The sequence below is a fragment of the Rhinolophus hipposideros genome, assembly GCF_964194185.1.
Source record: "Rhinolophus hipposideros genome assembly, chromosome: 23".
NCBI classification, from domain to species: Eukaryota; Metazoa; Chordata; class Mammalia; order Chiroptera; family Rhinolophidae; genus Rhinolophus; species Rhinolophus hipposideros.
In genome coordinates, this window is record NC_138069.1 from 31,382,357 (window position 1) to 31,401,601 (window position 19,245).

Here is a 19,245-nt window from a genome sequence, read left to right on the forward strand (position 1 = left end):
ATTTAAAGTGAACAAAGGTGAGGAAAGATAAAATGTGCAAGTCATTCTGCAGTTTCGTTTTTGAATCTACAAATCTCATGATATAAAAAGTCTAAAAAATCTTTCCAACAAGCAAAGCAAGATCAGAGAGGAATATACATTTGATTTTTCAAGTGACATGGTCATATTTTTTCTTTATAGTTCTCTTTTCCAATGTCGGTTTTCCTTCTTTAGCCAATGTTGATATTAGATTTTGCATTAAGAGTGAACATAAAATGGGCCATAGCTACTTCTTTTTAGGATAATTTACCATCAAGTGAAGTGTAAGGCCATTAAATGTAAGAGGAAAAAAGTTCATAGTAACTTTTAAATATATAACATACTTCCCATCTGGCCATGAGATTATGTGAGTTGTATAATTAGGACGTATTTCTGTGCTGCCTCCATTGGTATGTATATACAGATGGCTTATAAAAGCTGGATGTGAGAGTACTGTCTTGTGTTACTTATAACCTTGAATACTTAACTGATAGCTCTTTCATCAAAAAAAAAAAAAAGGGATTCAGACTGAGTGAACTGTAAGATGACTTTCTGCTTTGCTAATTTTTATTCATACGCTTTAATTTACCAAGAACTTCATGAAACTATGCAGGTACAAAATGAAAGGTTCCTTTTACTTTAGTTTGTTCAAATTCTTAATATTCAGTTACCAACTGTCCACTATTTCATCTCTTTTTTGCATAACTACTTTGAGAAGAATCTCTTTTGACATAATGTGATAGCAACATTCATATGTATCAAAGTTGAATTTTAATGAATGCTTTCTCCGCACAGGAAGGATCTTAAAAATTAAATTATCATATTTAATCTTCAATCAAATCCAGGGAGAGATTTACTTCATTGTACAGATGAGAAAACAGAGGCTCAGAAATTAACTCGCCTAAGTTCACATGTGCTTGAGATGTTAATGCAGTCCGTCTGTGTCCAGCCCATACATTGGAAACCTGTTCACAAGAATGCATACGTCCTATGGGAGCTGGTACCCTGGCAAATGTCAGGGGGCAAGCTCTGTTGTTTCAGTATGTGTTCTAGGACTGTGGATAAAGCTTATTTGCCTTTGTGAAATGAACAAAAAAGGTCCATGGGTGAACTCCTCATTACAGCTAGCCACGTCAGACCTCAACGATCAATAAAGCTTGCCAAACAATCAATAGCCACTACAACACAACTGCCTCAGAAAACACATATAACAAATCATATTTACTGATTTTGGGGGATTGTCTGCAGGAAGTTTACTTTGTTGGCTGTGACTAAGAACATCTATGATTTACGATGCTTGACTAAATGTGCCAATCCTTCAAACCTAGTTCAATTCTCCTGGGGAAAGAAAAGCTGGAGGACCATTGGTTTTAGTGGTTTCCTGAGATTACCCAGGACATTAAAACGAAATGATGTTTAGCATGTCCAAGCTGCTCCTTCTGGATTAACTATTGGGTTTATTAATGCTTTAAAAGAATGTCTTTGGTGCCTGGTCCAAATATTTTATCCATGGTCAAAAAATCATCTATCACTCTTTTTTACTACCTTAAAAAATAATTTTCCTTGATTATATGTCCACTAACTAGTTTGCTTCCTGAATTAGTAAATAGAACACTGAATTTTAGTCTGTAAAATCAGGATTCCACTATTTAGCTAACCATATGATTTAGTATTAATAAGTAACTAAACATCTCTGGATTTTATTTTTGAAAAAGAGAAAGAACAAGAGGAAGAGAGGGAAGGATGGAAATACAGATGCTTGTTATGTTCACTTCCCAGAAATGGTGGGAGGATCCAATGAGGTAAATTATATTAAAGTGCTTTTAAAATCCTCAAATGTGGTAAACATCATGTTAGTATTGGAATTATCATTGTTTGAAGTATTTACATTCAACCAGGAAATAACCTGGATAGCACATAATAAAGTTAAAAAAAAGAGAGAGAGAAAGAGAAAAAGATGGGTCATAATGCATGTTGAAAGACTGTATCTAAACCAAACTATGGAGGTTGAGATATGAGCAACTTGGGACGTCACAGTCATAGATTTCTGTCTTGGCAAAGCAGGTAAATCAAATTTTGAAGGTAGGAAGGGACATGTATTCTTAACATTTGTATTTTACTATTTTTCACACTCTTCGAATGACCTTGGCAACTACTTTCAAATGCATCAGAGAAGACTGAGTTGCCTTTTTAGCATTAACAAGCTAAAAAAGGTTATTTTATTTTCCTCTATCATAGCAGGAGAATGGAAGCTATCAAGCCTGTTGTAGGGCATGTGCATTTCCTGAGGTAAAATTCCATGCTATTTCCAATAAGAAGGGTGGCGTTTTCCATATATGAACCTTGAATCTTTATCTTTTGAAAATAAAGCTTTTGTGAGACTCAGGTACATTTAATAGCTGTTATCACACGTTTAAGGTTAGACACATTTGAGTCAGAAAGAAAATGAACTCTGTAAAGAGCTGAGAACAGAGTTGGTGTTTTCATTTTAGCTTCTCAACAAAATTCTTCTCAGACATATTAGTATACATGAATATTAGCATCTGTCAACTTCATTGCCGACTCCTGCAGACAGAAACCTACCTTGGGACAATGATGCCTCTAAAGCTCTACAGAATTAGCAAAGTGCTTATTCTGCAAAATGATTTCAAAATATTCAGTTGGAAGGAAGCAAACTTTCTGATAAACAACAGAACTACTGTTTGTCAGCTTTTTTCTGGCCTAATAAGCAATGCTGTCTTTTTTTATTTTTCTCTCGTTCTTTCTAACATCGTTTCAAATTTAACAATTTAGAAATAAAAAAAAATATCTGCCTTTTTTTTTTTTTTTTAAGAATCGAAAACTCAGAATTTCATAACTGGAACAGATATATTAACCCAATCCTTTCCTCCCTTCCTTCCACACACTCAGAATTGTAACTATGGTACAGAAAATAAAAAGGAAAAAAAAAATTAAACACCTGAGATAACATACTGGTGGGTAGGTGAATCAGATTTAGGATTTAGGTCTCCTGAATCCTAGCCTAATGCCCTAAGATTCCTTTCTACCACAGATTCTACCACTAAGCTTCTTTGACAATTCCATGACCGTGTGCTCTTTAGGATGTTACCCTTGATTTGGTAACATCTCTGATTTGGTGTCCACTCTGTATAAACTGAAGTCATGAATGTCTCAGAGGTCTTGTGGCATCATACAAAATTAAGTTTCTCTGTGTGTATAATATTGTTCATAAATATTATTGAGATTTATTATGTGCAAAGAACTTCACTAAGCCTTCTATGTAGAGTAAATCATTTAATTTTTAGAATCATCTTTTGAGGCTGATACTATTATTATTCCTATTCAACAGAGAAGAAAAGCGATGATTTAATTAATTCAGTAATTTGGGCCACATTTCACAGCTCATAAGAAGAGCCAAGATGCCATGGTCCAGATCTTCAACTACTGCGTAATGCTATCGTTTATAAAAACACCAAAGCAAAACCATACACCCCACAAATTTTTCATAAGCAAACTTGCCTTTATCAGTTTTAGGAAAGTGAATTTCTGCCAGTTGGAGAATTAACAACCAAATGTATTTAGTTCTAATCACACAATAAAAAAGTTTGTGTTTCATTCTGTTTTTCAAATACATTTCAAACTATTTGAAAGTCATTCGATATTAATAAAGATGCACAGGATTGAATTTAAACCTCGGCTTTATTTATCTGATAGACTAAACTAGTTCATTGTTAATTTGCCTGCTCATCTTACATTTGAAGTAGTATGGCATTTGTATTAGCTGTTACGTCACAAGCATTACACTGCATTTTATGTACAGTCTGGTACTCCTGTTTAGCTTTGCTCTTTGGTTTAGTTTTGAATGCTAGCCATAATTCCAGTGTACGAACTTCAGAAAGGAATAAGAACTGCCTAAATATGTCAAGCTGAGAAGCATTCTCTGAAAAGTTCTGCACATCCTACGGTCAGCTCCTTCAACGTACAGATCCTTATATGACTGCAGGACTCCTGTGATAAGGCTGTACTAGGATTTCCAGAGCAAATTCTGAAAATCAACTGAAATACCCTTGAATAAAAACTGCAGGTTGAGTATAAGTGATGATAAAAACTTCTTAACGAAACTATAATTTTGTTGTGCTACAACTTCTTGGGAGCAAGAAATACTAATAAAAGGAATTATAAATTATTCTATCATTAGTTAATTCAGCTATTATATAACTTCCGTGAGTCAGACCCTTTTTTGAGCTAAAGCTGGCTATGGTTGGAATAGTCAAGTAAAGAAACATGGCCGTGACCTCAAGAAGCATAGTCTGATGGGCTATGGCATTATTTCTTCAGTAGAGCAGAACTTTTAAGGACCAAGAGTAGAAAAATATTGTCTTCCTTCTAATTCTTATATTAATCAAAATATTAATTTTCTCAAAAGCATCCATCCATTATTAGGTCAGAAAACTTCAGTTTGCTTTACTACAAAGCAAACTGAACATAAGTTACTACACCTCCCTTAAAAAAAACAAACAAACAAAAACACAAAAAACAACTGAAAAAACTATAATAGTTGAAGAGCAAATCTAAGAATAATTAATGGCAAAGAGCCTCACATTATTTTCTGTAACTCTTCCAATTTTAATCCCAAATACATTTTCCTTTTAATGCTTTTCCTAATTTTAATAAAAATGTATTTCCCCATGAAATCATATCTTCAACACATTCTCACTTAATTTGAATCATCTCTTATTCAAGGAAAGGCCTAACAGATAAACAAGCAAGAAAACTAAGTAATGATATACAATTCCATGTGCTATATTTTCCGTAGGTTTATATATGGAGTATGTACTTTATATTTCATGCCATATTTGTTGTCCTAAAACAAAGGTCAGAAAATTTTTCCCCCTGTAATTACAGTACAGTAAATACTTTGGACTTGTCAGGCCTTATAGTCTCTGTCGTAACCACTCAAGTCTGCCTTTATAGAGCAAAAGCAGATACGGATGATATGTAACCAGATGGGCATGGGTATGTTCCAATAAAAGTTTATTTATAAAAGCAGGCACTCAGCCATATTTGGTTTACTCCTGCTCTAAAATATCAATAATCTTTTGGCCAACACTAGCTGAATAGAGATGAGCACAATCATCAAAAGCATGTCTCATTAAAATTCAGTTTGAAAAATAAAATATTCTAAAGTATATGTATGAAGATAAAATTCTATAATTATCCTTGTAAAGGGAAATAAATCTATAGATCATTAAGAATCAAATTCCCTTTTAACTGTGCTGTAGTCAGTATTCTATTTACAGTAGTACTATATCTATTCTTTTTTTAGTGAAAACACAGAACCTAGACATAGTTGTCAAAAGACCAAACCACTTTTGATATATCAATCAGAAGTCTGAATTCATTGAAATCCAGTATATCAATACTTTAATATAAAACATTCATCTAACATACGCATTTCATTTTGCATGTAAAAATGTATATTCAGTAAACTCATGCAAAATAGCATGGGATTCTACCTTTTTTATAGTTTGCCTACATCGAATTACACAAAACACATTTTCCCATTCAAGGATGTAGTCTTTTAAAGTTGATGCATGTGGTATTGTTATTTCACATTATATCTCAGTCTCCTATGTATCTAATTTAAGTTTATCAGTATTAAATAATTGAACCTGAGCACTTAAACAGGAAAAAAATAACTATTTTATGGTTATATATGTATGTGTGGGGTGTGTATGTAGTCTCTGTGTGTGTGTGTGTGTGTGTGTGTGTGTGTGTGTGTGTGTGTGTCTATCTAGGCACATGACAACCAAATACTATTATGTTGACAATGATGGGCTGGTTTACAGAAATTCTTTCTTCCTGCAACTTCTGAACTTTTGGCTTTTTTTCTCAGACACAACTGGCTTAATTAAAAGTTACAATTCAACTGAAGAGTCACTAAATCCCCTAAAATGTATATAGCATATTTTCGCTATACTTTGGTAACATATATTGAGATATTTTCTAGAAATCTCAAACTTTATGCACAACTAAACCATTCTCAGCTGAAGGTGGTAATTTGCTTTACTGGACAGTTTGAACTGACAAGTCAATGCATTTGAAACGATCAAACCAATCATGGATTTAGACTGCCATAATGGGAGAGTTTTCATCGTTCTCAATCTTCCGGTGATCAAGTCCCTGGATAAAAGTCCTGATCACATTTAGTACTGAATCCAGCTAACTCGTCACTGTGAAACAGGTACTTGTGGCAATAGTCACACACAGTGTATCAGTTATACTATTTTATTCTCTGGCTGCAACTGTTCTCAACAGGAAATAGTCCTCTTCAACTCTTTGTAATTAAACTATTGATACTTCAAGTGATGGACACCAGAGATTATCGGTGGAGCACGTGATGATGATTTGACTTGCTACATCCAAAAAAGTTTTCATATTTTCATAAGGTTTATAACATGCAAGAGAAAAATGGGATATGTTAATCAGAGACTTTTGTTTTAAATCTAAATGTTACTCACTAAGGTTATAGAAATAGAAGGAATCTTGAAGGTTATAAGCCCTCAGTGGTAACTCATGTTGGTTCCGTGGAACCAAGTAAATGAGTCCTATATGGTAGAAGATTGAAATTGAAATAAAATAATCATTTTTAAATGTTCAAATGTATTAGGACTGTAATAAGCTGCAAAACGGTGCATAATGTTTCTACAAATACATTTCAAATACGTTAGCGATACACAAGGCACCCTCGTGCATAAAATGAAATGGAATTGGTACCCTGAGTTGCAAAATTAAAAGATGCCCCTTTTCAAATGTATATATGGCATTTGCTCTTTTGGCCAAGAATCAAAAATAATCATTGAATATAAAAATCCCATTTGTAATAACCATAAAAAACTGTACAGTACTGAAGAATAAATTTAACAAGAATTATGCAAGACTCATGTGGAGAAAACTGTAAAATTTTACTGAAGAACATCAAGAATATGTATAAGTGGAGAAAAAATAGTATGTTCTTCAATAGGAAAAACCAATACTGTTGAGAAGTAATTTCCTTCCAAATTCCTCAATGAATTTAAATGGCATTACAACCAAAATACTAGACTTTTTTAACTTGCCAAAACTGAAAGATTATAAAAACATAAGTATTTCATAAGTGGTCAAGTATAATTAAGTAGAAACCTAATAAGGGTAAATTTGGGTTGATATTTTGAACTGTAATAATTAAAACCATATGGGACTGGCACAAAAATATGGAACGTATTAATGAGGCAAATTATAGCATAAAATCAAAGACCTGAGGACATAGTGATTTTCTGAATGATAAAGACAACATTTCAGGGAAACGTTTCTTTTCCCTGAAGGAAAAGATAGATTACTTAATTAAATGTTATTGTGACATCTGTCTATGTACTGACCTATCTATCTCTCCTTTTTCTATGTATATTTCTGCTTCAGAACTTACTCTGATACATGTATACATGGACTCAATATTTATGTGAAAAACATATATAAAATACTGAAAGATCAGTTGAATTTTTTTTAAAAAATCTTGAGACTTTAAAAAAAACAAGACTATTCAAAGTCTGAAAACCAAAGTCAAAAACAGCAACATATTTTAGTACATACAAATATAACCTTCTGAACACTAAATGATATTTCTCACAAAGCTATTGCACAAGAAAATATGTTTGCAATGTATGACACAGTGTTAATCGTCTTAATATACAGGATTCTACAACAAATAAGAAAAAACAGTTCTCCAATAAATATCAATAAATGACATGAAATGGCAAGACAGAGAGAAGAAATATAAATGTCTTCTAAACCCAAAAGTTATTTGAGACAGTTACCTGGAAATAAATAAATAAATAATAATAATAATAATAATAATAATAATAATAAAAGAAAATTACCAGTTTCACATAGCAGATTAGCAAATGTAGAAAGAATGAATATACTGAGGGAGACACCCAGGACTGGTTTGTGTGTGCAATGGAACTTGCATACACTGGCGGTGTGAACATAAATTAGCTCTATTTTAAAGTATAGATTTGTAAAATGTTTAAATATCTAAAATGTACAAGCTCTGGTTTCCAGTAATCTCACTTCTAAGAATTTACCAGGGGAAATAATTTTACAATTCCATCAATGACATACAGGACTGTTTAATATAGTTTAGCTCACTATATAATAAATTATATAATTACTAACATATATTATAATTACTAATTACTAATATATTATAATTACTAATATATATTATAATAAATATATAATTACTACTAATAAAAATCCCCCGAATAATGATAATGACCATCAACAGAGAATTGATTTAATAAATATGATACAGCCATACAATCAAATTCTATGCAACCATCAGTATTATGCTGTAGAAAAATTTAGGTGGCACCAAAAGGTGTTCACAAAATGTTAAGTACAGAGAGCAGTATAAAACATGATACTTTTATTTCATGTGCATGTATGTGAATTCCCAAGAAGTCTGGAGATTTAGTGTTTATTTTGCTAACAGTATTTATTTATGGGTGATGACATTAATAAAAATCTTCATTTTTCATTAAAGTTTACTGTATTACTGATTTTTCTATAATGGGCAGAAATAATAACAAATCAGAGTTAAAAATCACAGAATTTTAAGAAAATTATATGACAGAAATTCATCTGCTTTACATAACAAATAGCTGAAAGTTACCTTATACCTTTCATTTAATTTCCTCAATTTGCAAATATAGAAACTGTGGAGAAGAATTTAAGAAATATGTACAAGGTTTTATCACTGGTGACAAATTCAGGACAAATCCATAACTTCCTAGTAGCTGCTTTTGAAATAAATACTGACCTTACTAACCTTTTAGCAATAATTATAGAAATAATCTCTTAAAAATTCAATAGCATATATTAGTACAAGGACTGCTCACTTCCAAAAGAAATACAGAGCTCAGTAGTTATTTTAAATTTACACACACACACACACACACACACACACACACACACACACAACTGGCCTAATTTTATCCTTAATTTTTATCAACTTGGTTGTTTATTTGATAAAGTAGAAAAATAATAAAATACATTAGAAGTATTTTGTTTGAGCCACATTATTTTTCCCAAACTTGAGGAACACAAATCTCTTGGAATGACCTTGAAATAAATCGCAATTATTTTTTCACACAAATAATAATCACCATTTTACTGAGTATTCTGAGATAGATACTACCTCATTAAAATAACAAGAAATGAAGGACTGACATTTTTTTGGTTCTAAAAGTCTCTCATAAAATTTAATCAAAACCTAATTTTGCCATTAATTCTCTGGATTACCATATACTTTTATCAAAGTAGAGCTTTGTTTTGATCAAGAATTGAATTCATTTCCCAGTGATGAAAAATTGTTTATAACAACCACGAAAAAAGCAAATCATAATCTTCAACTTATCCACAAACCCTAATGATGCTGAAACAGTGATAATTACTATTCTAATTGATCTTCAAGTGACTTAGCTGTTCACTTTTGCATATAAGTATTATTTTTTCTGTTCTATTTGTTTGATTTTTGTAGCTCCCAAAGTCATCTGGGAAGCTGGAGTGTGGATTATTAACAATCATCCTGAAGGACTATAATGGAGGCAGGCCCATTCAATATTTTCAACTTCCTTTTCCTTTAACTTGAGAAAAACACAAAATAAATGAAATAGAGGACAAATGGGGCTCAAATCACCATTCCAGCACTTTTTTGTTGTGAAATAATGAGGGCTGTATTGTCTCGGTTCTACTAGGTTCTAACAGAAATCTTTTAACATCATTTACCCATCTGTAAAATGTAATGATATTTCTTATTTCATAGAGTTTTTGAGACTGAAATATGAAATCACTGAAAAATTACATTTCATTTTGTAGAAATTTCTCAATAATGGTAGTGATTTTCATAGTGTTGTTAGTTATAACAAAATATAACCCAGTTATATGTTAAAAGTATAATGTAATTTTTCAAATCCTGCTTTTCACTGACACTTTTTATTTAAAAATATTTGTTTATAAACTATCAAATGATTAAAAGAACAAAGATAATCCACATGTACTTCGATATGGTTGATTCCCTATTATATAAATTCAAAAGTCCCTGATTATACACACATCCTTATATGGCAAATCCTTGTTGCATATTTTATAAAATATTCATTTATACTAAGCAAAACACAGCTACCATGTAAAAGGTCTTCTGCCATATATATATGCCATATAATGGAATAATATTGCAAATTCCACCAGGATAAGAACCATATATGTCTGTCTCTCCATCTCCCTTTCTGGGTCTCTCTCTCTCTCTCTCTCTCTCTCTCTCTCTGTCTCCCTCAAGCCCATCAGTGTAAGTAGCATTTGATATCATCAAGTTTTGTTTCTGCTATGATTGCACTATGCACTAAAACAATAATAAGACTGGATGCCCAGACCTCCAGGATTGTGGCATTTTTTTTTCAAATGAGAGCATAAATAATTAAAAGGTTTTTGTTTTGTTTTTGTCCAAATCTGGGAATTTTACCACAGGACACATTTATAATATTTGCCACTTGGATTAAACATCCTAAGTGAAGACAATTCCATGATAACAAATGACCACCTATGCGGTCTACGGGATGATGACGATCACAGTTAGTTTGCTAAAATAACAAGATAAAGGCCTTTTAAATGCGGGTTTAAATGCCGGCCCATTAAATAGGTAGTTTTATGGTCTCTTAGAAAATGTGCAATTAAGATATTAAAATGATGACTGATCTTTCCAGATAACCACAGATTATCTGCCGGAAAAGAGTACTTTGTAGTGTTATAAAAGCAATTGGCAAAATTATTTTATTCCGATGTCCTACAGAACAGAATTGGACCTCTAAAACCTAAGTCTAAAATAAAGCATCCAAAAGAATCTGAAAGAAATAAGCAAACTTGGGTTTTCCTTTAGTCTATAATTCTATATAGATCTTTCATCTGTAAATTTGGCAAGTCTTCATCCTGACTTTTCAAATAATAAGGGTATCACTCTCTAATGAATTCTCTTAAAAAAAAATAGTTTAACACACAAGCATACTCATGTGATTCAAGTAAACACTTATGAGCATCCTTCCAATACATAAACTGGATGCAAATTTACATAGCCTAGCGGATGAGTCCCACCAGTGTGGAAAGAGGAAGCTGGCTTAACAGTGAGTTCGTGAAAGAAGAGTGATTTGTACAACTGGCCAACCAGAGAACACTGCAAGTGATCTTCAGTCTATTAACTCAAAAACTCTCATTTGGCCAAAGAAACAGAAGTATGAATTTACAAAATAAAGTTTCTTTGTCTGTATGTAGATCAAAAAAAGAAAACTAACACAAAAAGTACTTGAATGTCTTTCTTTTTTCTTTTTTTGGATCAGGGTGGCTTCAACAACAGTAAGTACACAGAATGGTGATCAGATTTTACAAGTCAACAACTGGCACCTACTTACTTATATTTAAAACGTTTTCACATTCTATTTCTTATTTTATGATAGTCTTAAAAATGCCCTATAAATCATTTCACTTAAGATTAATGTTAAAAAAATATTTCTTGAAAAATCTACAGTTGATGAAATGTCCAATCCCTCATGAAAACTGACAATTTTTAAAGATGATTTTTAGATATTTGTTTAAAAGGAAGTTGCCTGATTGTCAATACAGTTAACTTGTAGTCCTAAGAAGCAGGAAGATTTAATAATTATCTTAAAACAAATACTCTATCTTGCAGGGGATGAACAGCACATGCTCTAAAACATTACTTTTTCTATGTTGCTGCTTTAGAAGTTGGAAGGTAAGAATAAACGGGACTGTTTCAATAGAAAACAGCAATCACCTTTGACTTATCTGTATTACCAGCTCTACTATTCAATATTTTCCCATTAGCAGAAAAATATGCAGAATAAAACAGACTTTAATTTTCCATTATTCATTGTATCCTTATTTTCATAGAGAACTCAAACCCATGTGAAGGCTTTCACACATGCAGATTCCTGAATGCCCTCCCAGACCTACTGAATCAGACTCTCGATATGCGCCCTGAAAATATGAATATTAACACTAGAATTAGATGATTCTATTGCACAGCAAAGTCTGAGAATTATTGTGAAAACCTGGTTCTCAACCTTTTATTTTGATTCCTCTGAGAGATACAACCACTCTCCTCTCCCACCATCTGAAACACTCTTGTCTCCGTCAGCCCTCACCTCTCCAATCAGGGAATCAAGATCAATTCTTCTCAACTCTAGAGAGAGCTTTAGCTCCAAAGTAAAAACCATTTCATATGCTTCCACAATACAGCCTAACTGGTACCCTGCCGGTTATGCTAGCATTTGATAAACACTTGCTGGTAGCATGATATACTGTAGCCCCTCAATTACTCATTCAACAAATCCATTCAATGCATATTTGTTGAACATCTACTAACTGTCAGGCTCCGTGCCAGGTACTGGGGATGCATGCAGACACTGACCATGTATTTGCACACCTCAAAATCTCTGATCTTCCTACATGGATTATTTATGTATCGCTTTTCTAAGATACATGTAGATTTGCCAAAAAACTTCATTAAATTGTTGCCATTGTGTGAGGAGAGAAGTTATTTCATCTTCAATTGCCCAAACAATTGCTTCTAAGTTAAGACCTCTTGGCAGGTAAGTGGGTGGTAGGTGCCAAATTATAGAGCAAGGAAAATGAGACTTGGCAGCAAAAATGCAGAAGGAATGTTAACAAAATGAGCATTAGCAAGAGCCAATGGGCTGAAGACACCCCAATATTTTTCCATGTAAATAAGGATAGGGTAATATAAACCTATTTCTCTCCTTGTTTAATAAAACATATATTTGCAAATAAAACACACAAGTGGAGCAACATGTAAACCTGGTGTTTTTTCTTTTAAAAACTCAAAACCATCTACTTTCTTATTCCTCTTTTAACCACCTGATTCAAAGTAATTTTATGTCATCCAAAAACGTAAATTGATTTTGGAAAAACTCGGTAGTATCAGGATAGAAACAGAGTACAAAGTACCTGTGTAAATGTGAGTCAAATTGATATATAAAACTTTAAAAAGAATTTATATGCTTTTTAAATTTAGTTCACTATTTTGCATATGATTTGTTTATTATAGTTAATGCTGTATAAGTAGATATGCTTCTCAAATAATCCGTAGCTAGAATTAAGACTAATAATCTATGAAATGTGTTGTTGAAATCTTTTTTGAACAAAATACACAATTGCAGTCTCGTGGGATGGCTAAGGTTGAAGAACGTGAAGTCAGTCATTGGCTAACTGTGGCCTTGATCAAGGCACGTACTTCGCTGGGCCTCAGGTTCCTCATTTGGAAATAGGTTGCTAGTAGCCATCTCACTCTTTTTAAGAAAGGATTAGATGAGATAACACACATCAACATGATACCTGCACAAGTTACAGACTCAATAAGCAGTAGCTACAGTTATTTTGTTACAGTGTGTTACGATGATGGTAGAAAATGTTGGGCACTATACGACAGGAGGAGGAGAAGGGGAAGAAAGAGAAGGAAAAGGAAAGAACATAATAGCTTGCTAAAATTGGGTAGGAGAGCTCTAAGCATAATTTTTTAGAGTTAAGCCTGCCTATGGTCAGTGAGTGTTCATGCCACTTTCACCATGTTTCCTGCTTCTTGGCTATCCTTCCGTGTGTCTCAAGTAACCTCATTTACCCATTCTCCACAGCGGCCAATTTTAACCTCTAATCTCAACAGAAAATGCCTCCTATGTCACAGAATGCAGAGGTCTTCAATCAGGGGAGACTTTAGCTTCCTATCCGCCACCCCAGCTCACTCCCCACTTTGTATGCACGACCTATGCCCTTCTCAAAGACACTCCTCCTCCAAATTATATGACTCCTTTCCTCAATTACCCTCTCCCCACTTCACTTCAGATCCAAAATTTTCAAAAGTGTAGCTTCAACCACTCCTTTTGCTACACTTACCAATGTGCTCTGTTATTCTATCTGGGAAACATATCTCAGAACTTATTTCGATTAATCCTTGTGGCATCTGACTGACAAGAAAAAGAAAATTCTCAAATGTCCTAAATTAAGTTACAGTGGGCCAGAGTGAGAGAGTGAGAGAAAGAGAGAGAACAGTTAGCCTGTTAAGAGCTGGGGACTGGCTGACAAAAGACTGTTCACATTCCTGAACGTATGTTGGAGCTTTGAGTCTACATCTGGGCTTCTACTAGATGGGCCACTGCAATCCACATACTCAGGGACTTTCAAGATTGTTGCCTGTAACCAATCAAAAGTAGTAACTATTTCTTCCTTACTGACGTGCTCCAATCAAAGAACTGCTCGTGTTTCACCTTATCCTAACCCCCTCCTATCTGCAGCCAATGTAAATTCTTTCAAAACAACTTACATCTTCTTCTCCAAAACATAATGTATAAAAGTGCTCTTCAACTCCAAGATGGCGGACATGTTGCCTCCTGCACCCGAAGCTGTTGCTGGTGGGTTTACTTCCTGTCCCAGGACCTGGTCTTTTACGTCCCAATATGAAAGGGCTTTCAGGGAATTACCTTTTTTGTTTGTTTGTCTAATATGGAACAGCTGACCATTCACTTTTTTAAAACCTCTCTTGTGCCTCAGCTTTGAAGACATTATTATCTGCAGGTTCGCCTACTAACTCTCTGCTGCTGCTTAGCTACTTTTTAATCTCCTTAGTGGGCTCCTTTTCAGTGTTCCACCACTTAAATCACAGTGCTCACCAGATCTCCATTTTTAACTGTCTTATCACATTCTGTTTTTAATTGTACCCATCCATACATTATAATAAATAGTACCACATACATGAACATGTCCAAGTTCATCTGTCTAGTCATGACTCCTTACTTAACTCTAGACTTATGGAGATTCCATGTGTATACAAAAGTCACCATTTCCCAGACTGAACTCAGCGTATGCCCATATGCCTCATCCTCACCACTCCCTTCTCAACTCGGCTGTTTTTCCCATGTTCTATATATCAATAAATGACACCATGAGAAACCTAGATTTCACTCAGTCCTGTCACGTCTACCTTGTAAATGCCTTGATTTTACATTTTCCCCTTCACATCCTTGCCTTAGTTCATCAATCCTTCCTGGATTTTTTGCAGTGGGTTTTCATCTTATTTCCCAACTTTAGGTCTTGCTCCACTTCAATCCACCCGCCACAGTTCAGAAGCATTTTCCTGAAGTGTGAATCTGTTCCTGTGATTCTCTTATTTACATCCTTTCATGGGTCAGAAAATTTAAACTCTTCAGCAAACCACAAAAATTGTCTTCATAATTTGATCACCACCTATGACCTCAATGCCGACGCTCACCTTCTCACTCCCTCTTCCAAATCTAGCCATTTTCAGCTACATGCAAATCTGTAATCTCAGTTATTTTTTTCTTTGTCTCATTCTCCTATATGCCATTGTTCTGCATAAAACATATCCATAGACTACTAACTCCCATCTTCACATACCTAATTTCTACGTAATACCTCCGTATTCTATATTTCCAATATTCCGTACATACTTTCTCTTTTAAAGCACTTATCATCCTATATCATGATTCTTTCTACATTTGTTGGTTTAAATAGTGAATGCCTTGAAATTTATGATTATGAATCTATGTTCTGTTTCCCCAAATATATGGCATAGTGTCTGTGAATATTAACAAGTTACCACCATAAAAACAACTACTTCACTCAATATTTGTGGCATTCTAGAGGAATCAAATATCCAACAAACAATTACAATACAGTCAAAACTGCATGGGGAGAGATACAATAATTTTGCCTATATGTATTTTATAAACATGAATTAGGAAGACAGAATAGATATGTAACATATACAGCAACTTAAAATACCAAATAACAAATGGATGATGTAGTAGTCTATAAGAGACGAAGGAACCCATGGGAGACACAGACCACTAGGTACTCATTGGATATTCAGAAAAAAGTTTTAAGGAAAAGATAAGACGTACCCTAAGGATAAGTACAGTAAAAGCCTACAGTAGAATTAAGACTAGTGAACACCACCTATATATTACGTTTCATGGGGTCTTGCTCACTGCTCTGTTCCTAAGCCCTAACACATGGCTGGATCATAGTAGCTGCTAAATAAGCATTTGTGTTGAACTGAATTTTAAACTTTGCAGCTGGTGATACAAGAAAACATCTGTTTTGTCTCTTTTTTTTAAGGCAGTACTTTTCTTCATTCACTATTCCATAAAAAGGTAATTTGTGTATGTGTTTACTAGAACTCTTTCCTCAAAAGTGAAATACTGCTTTACTCTTTGGTTGGCAAATGTGTTGTTTCAAGATAGAGAAGAATCTGCTTTAAATGAAGAAAAATCTATTTCAGTCCATAATCCTCAGAGCCAATTTTAGATCTTAAAACGCACTTTTCATCAACAATCTTAACAAAGAGATTCCTGCCAATTTAACCAAGACATCTAAAAATATTTCATTTGAAAGCCAAGCTTTCTGCTCAGGAGCAATCTAATTGAGACCATGTTCTGCCAAAGATCTTCCATTGAGCCAACCATCACCTGAGTCACATAGCTGAGGAAGGTAACATCATCACCCTCCTGAGTAAGAACTCACAACTGCAGGCCACTTAGAATTCTGCATTTTCCTTAGTCTGTGCTGGATTTCCAAGTTTCCTAAAACTTCTTTGTACCCAACAGAGCTATTATAATAAACCAAACCCCAGACACACGTAACTTTGATTGGAAATCAACTTAACATATCCCCTTTCACTTGAAACATAGGAAACTGAGACTTATCAGTGCCAATTACTGACCCAACCACACTTAGGGTAGCAGCTGGAGAGGATGCGGGTCTCTTGAGTGACAGCCTGGTATTCAGTCTTCTATATAAGCTATGTTCATAGAACACCAGCACCTTCCACATATATCGTTTCATTAATTCTGGTGGTCACCTGAAATAGGTAACCATGGGACTATCACTCCCCTTTAACAGGTGAGTCACTCCCTCAGGATGACTGAGCAGCAGAAGCAGAACAAGCATCCTGGACTCCTGACTCAGTTCAGGGTTTTTCGAGCACTGCCATTTACCAGGATCATCACACCGACAAGGACCTTTTTCTATTGGGACAAATGAGTCAAAGACCATTTAAATAGTCTGGTGCTTACCATTCTTCAAAGGAAGATTTGGTATAATAAAAGTTACAAGTATAAGAGATTGTAGGCCACAAAGAATACTAAGGTAGAAACATGTATGTTAATCAATTCTGAGATTTCATTAATCGATCAACCATGCTTTCAAAACTGAATCTAATCAAAATCTTAATCCTTTAAGACCTGTATACAGGGAGCAATATGCCATAAATATCTTCTTTTAATGTGGACACCAGTGACGGAATTTCCCATCTGTTGCTTCAAATCAAATAACCATATTTAAATAAAGTAGCAGTATCACAAAATTTTTCTTTGAAGGATTAACTTAAGGTCACTAAGATTGCTAGCTGAAATAAGTGTTTATTTTACAACAAGTAAAAATGTGTCTGGACAAGTCAACTTGTGTGTCAGCATTAAGCTAAGAAAGGAATCTGGCATGGGGTTTTTAACACTTGGTTCTAATCATTAATGCTACACTACTGTCCTATTTACAACCTGACATTTGTTTTTACACTTTCTACATCCCATGATTTTTCAGCAACAGTGAATAACCATAACCTTAACACTTTGTCTTAGCTGGGTCTATATTTTGACTAGCAGGGCTTGGCACTGTGTCCAATTCAGATACCTTTCCAAAATGCTGCATGCAGGTAAACCTTTTAAGAAGAAAAAACCACAACCCTCTTCTACTCTAAACAATTTGGAATATACTACATCTATGCGATTAGCTAATTTATTGCAGCAACTTCTCATCTCATCATTGTCTCTTCGGATACTAAATATTTCTTAATTTTTCTATAAAATCCCCTTTTGTGACACTCTAAAGAGGAAGGTGGTAAAATAAAATTTGGGAGGCGAAAAGAGCATAAATAACTAAAAATGCAAAAGCAAGGAGTCTAATTCAATCACACGAGGAACACAATGAGCCACACCTGATTTCTGTATCAGTGTTTTGAGCAGCGTCGTGTATACTCAAGTACTTGGGACTTAGGAAGTAGCCACATTAGAACATCTTTAATTTTTTTATGGTAAAACTCCAAGTACAAACTAAAATCCCTCTAAAATCCCACAAAAGTGAATATGTATAGATCTGGTAAATTAAATAGTATCCCAAGAAAGAAACATTCTCTACTCACACAGGGGATTTTCAAAATGTGTGGGAAATCTGTGGTTCTGAATCATCCAATATTGTCTTTAATCTGTGTTTTATGTCCTAAATAGTAAAAACTTGAGCAATGATTGAAAGTAAGAAGATACGCGTCATTAAAACATTACTGAAAGAACTGAATATTCCCTACAGTAGTCATGAAATGTTTCATAATCTTGTGATGTCTCAGGATTGTCACCTATATTTGGACAGTGCAGAGGGGGATGGAGCTGGTTATTTGAGCTTCCTCATATTTGAATTCTGTGAATATGAATATTTGCAGAATGTTGAGAGTGTGCCCACTACAGAGTTCTTCGGCTCTCTTGAGTTAGTAAGTGTCCTGACTTTCAAGTCCTGATGGCTGGCTCAGAAGTATTTTGCATTAAACTTTACATACTACACCCTCTTTAACAGTGCATTGCATTTCTAGGCAGAACCATGGCACAACACAATCTTCTGAGAAATGTGCTGTGTGCTATCAGAATTGAAAGTAACAGTGGGACCTTACACGCAAATGTGGGCTTCTAGAAGAACTTTTCCAAAGGAGAAAACTTCAAAACCACAGAGACTAGTCACTGGAGATATGGCCTAAGTGTGGGTATCTGGGACACTAATCTGTCTTGTATGCTTGCAGTTCCCCAACATGGACAGCAGGGGGCGCGCCTGCGTGAAGCAACCCCCCCGCCTCCCCCCCCAAAGTATTTCCCGGTTGGGAACACGGAGGCTTTTTCTCTTAGACCTTCCTTGCCCCAAGTCCAGGAAGGTACACAGTAAGGGATGCAGTTATCCATGAATTGTAACAGCTTAGGACATGTGGTGAATAGCATTGCAGAAGCGACAGGAGATGGCACAAAAGTCTGAGTTCGCCTTTTGAAAACA

The 19,245-nt window shown here is 34.4% G+C and overlaps 1 protein-coding gene across 4 annotated transcripts in view; it reads right to left on the reverse strand.

Moving 5' to 3' along the window:
• GABRB2 (gamma-aminobutyric acid type A receptor subunit beta2) overlaps window positions 1-19,245 on the reverse strand; it is a 206,624-nt gene that overhangs the window by 183,724 nt on the left and 3,655 nt on the right. The window lies entirely within an intron of this gene.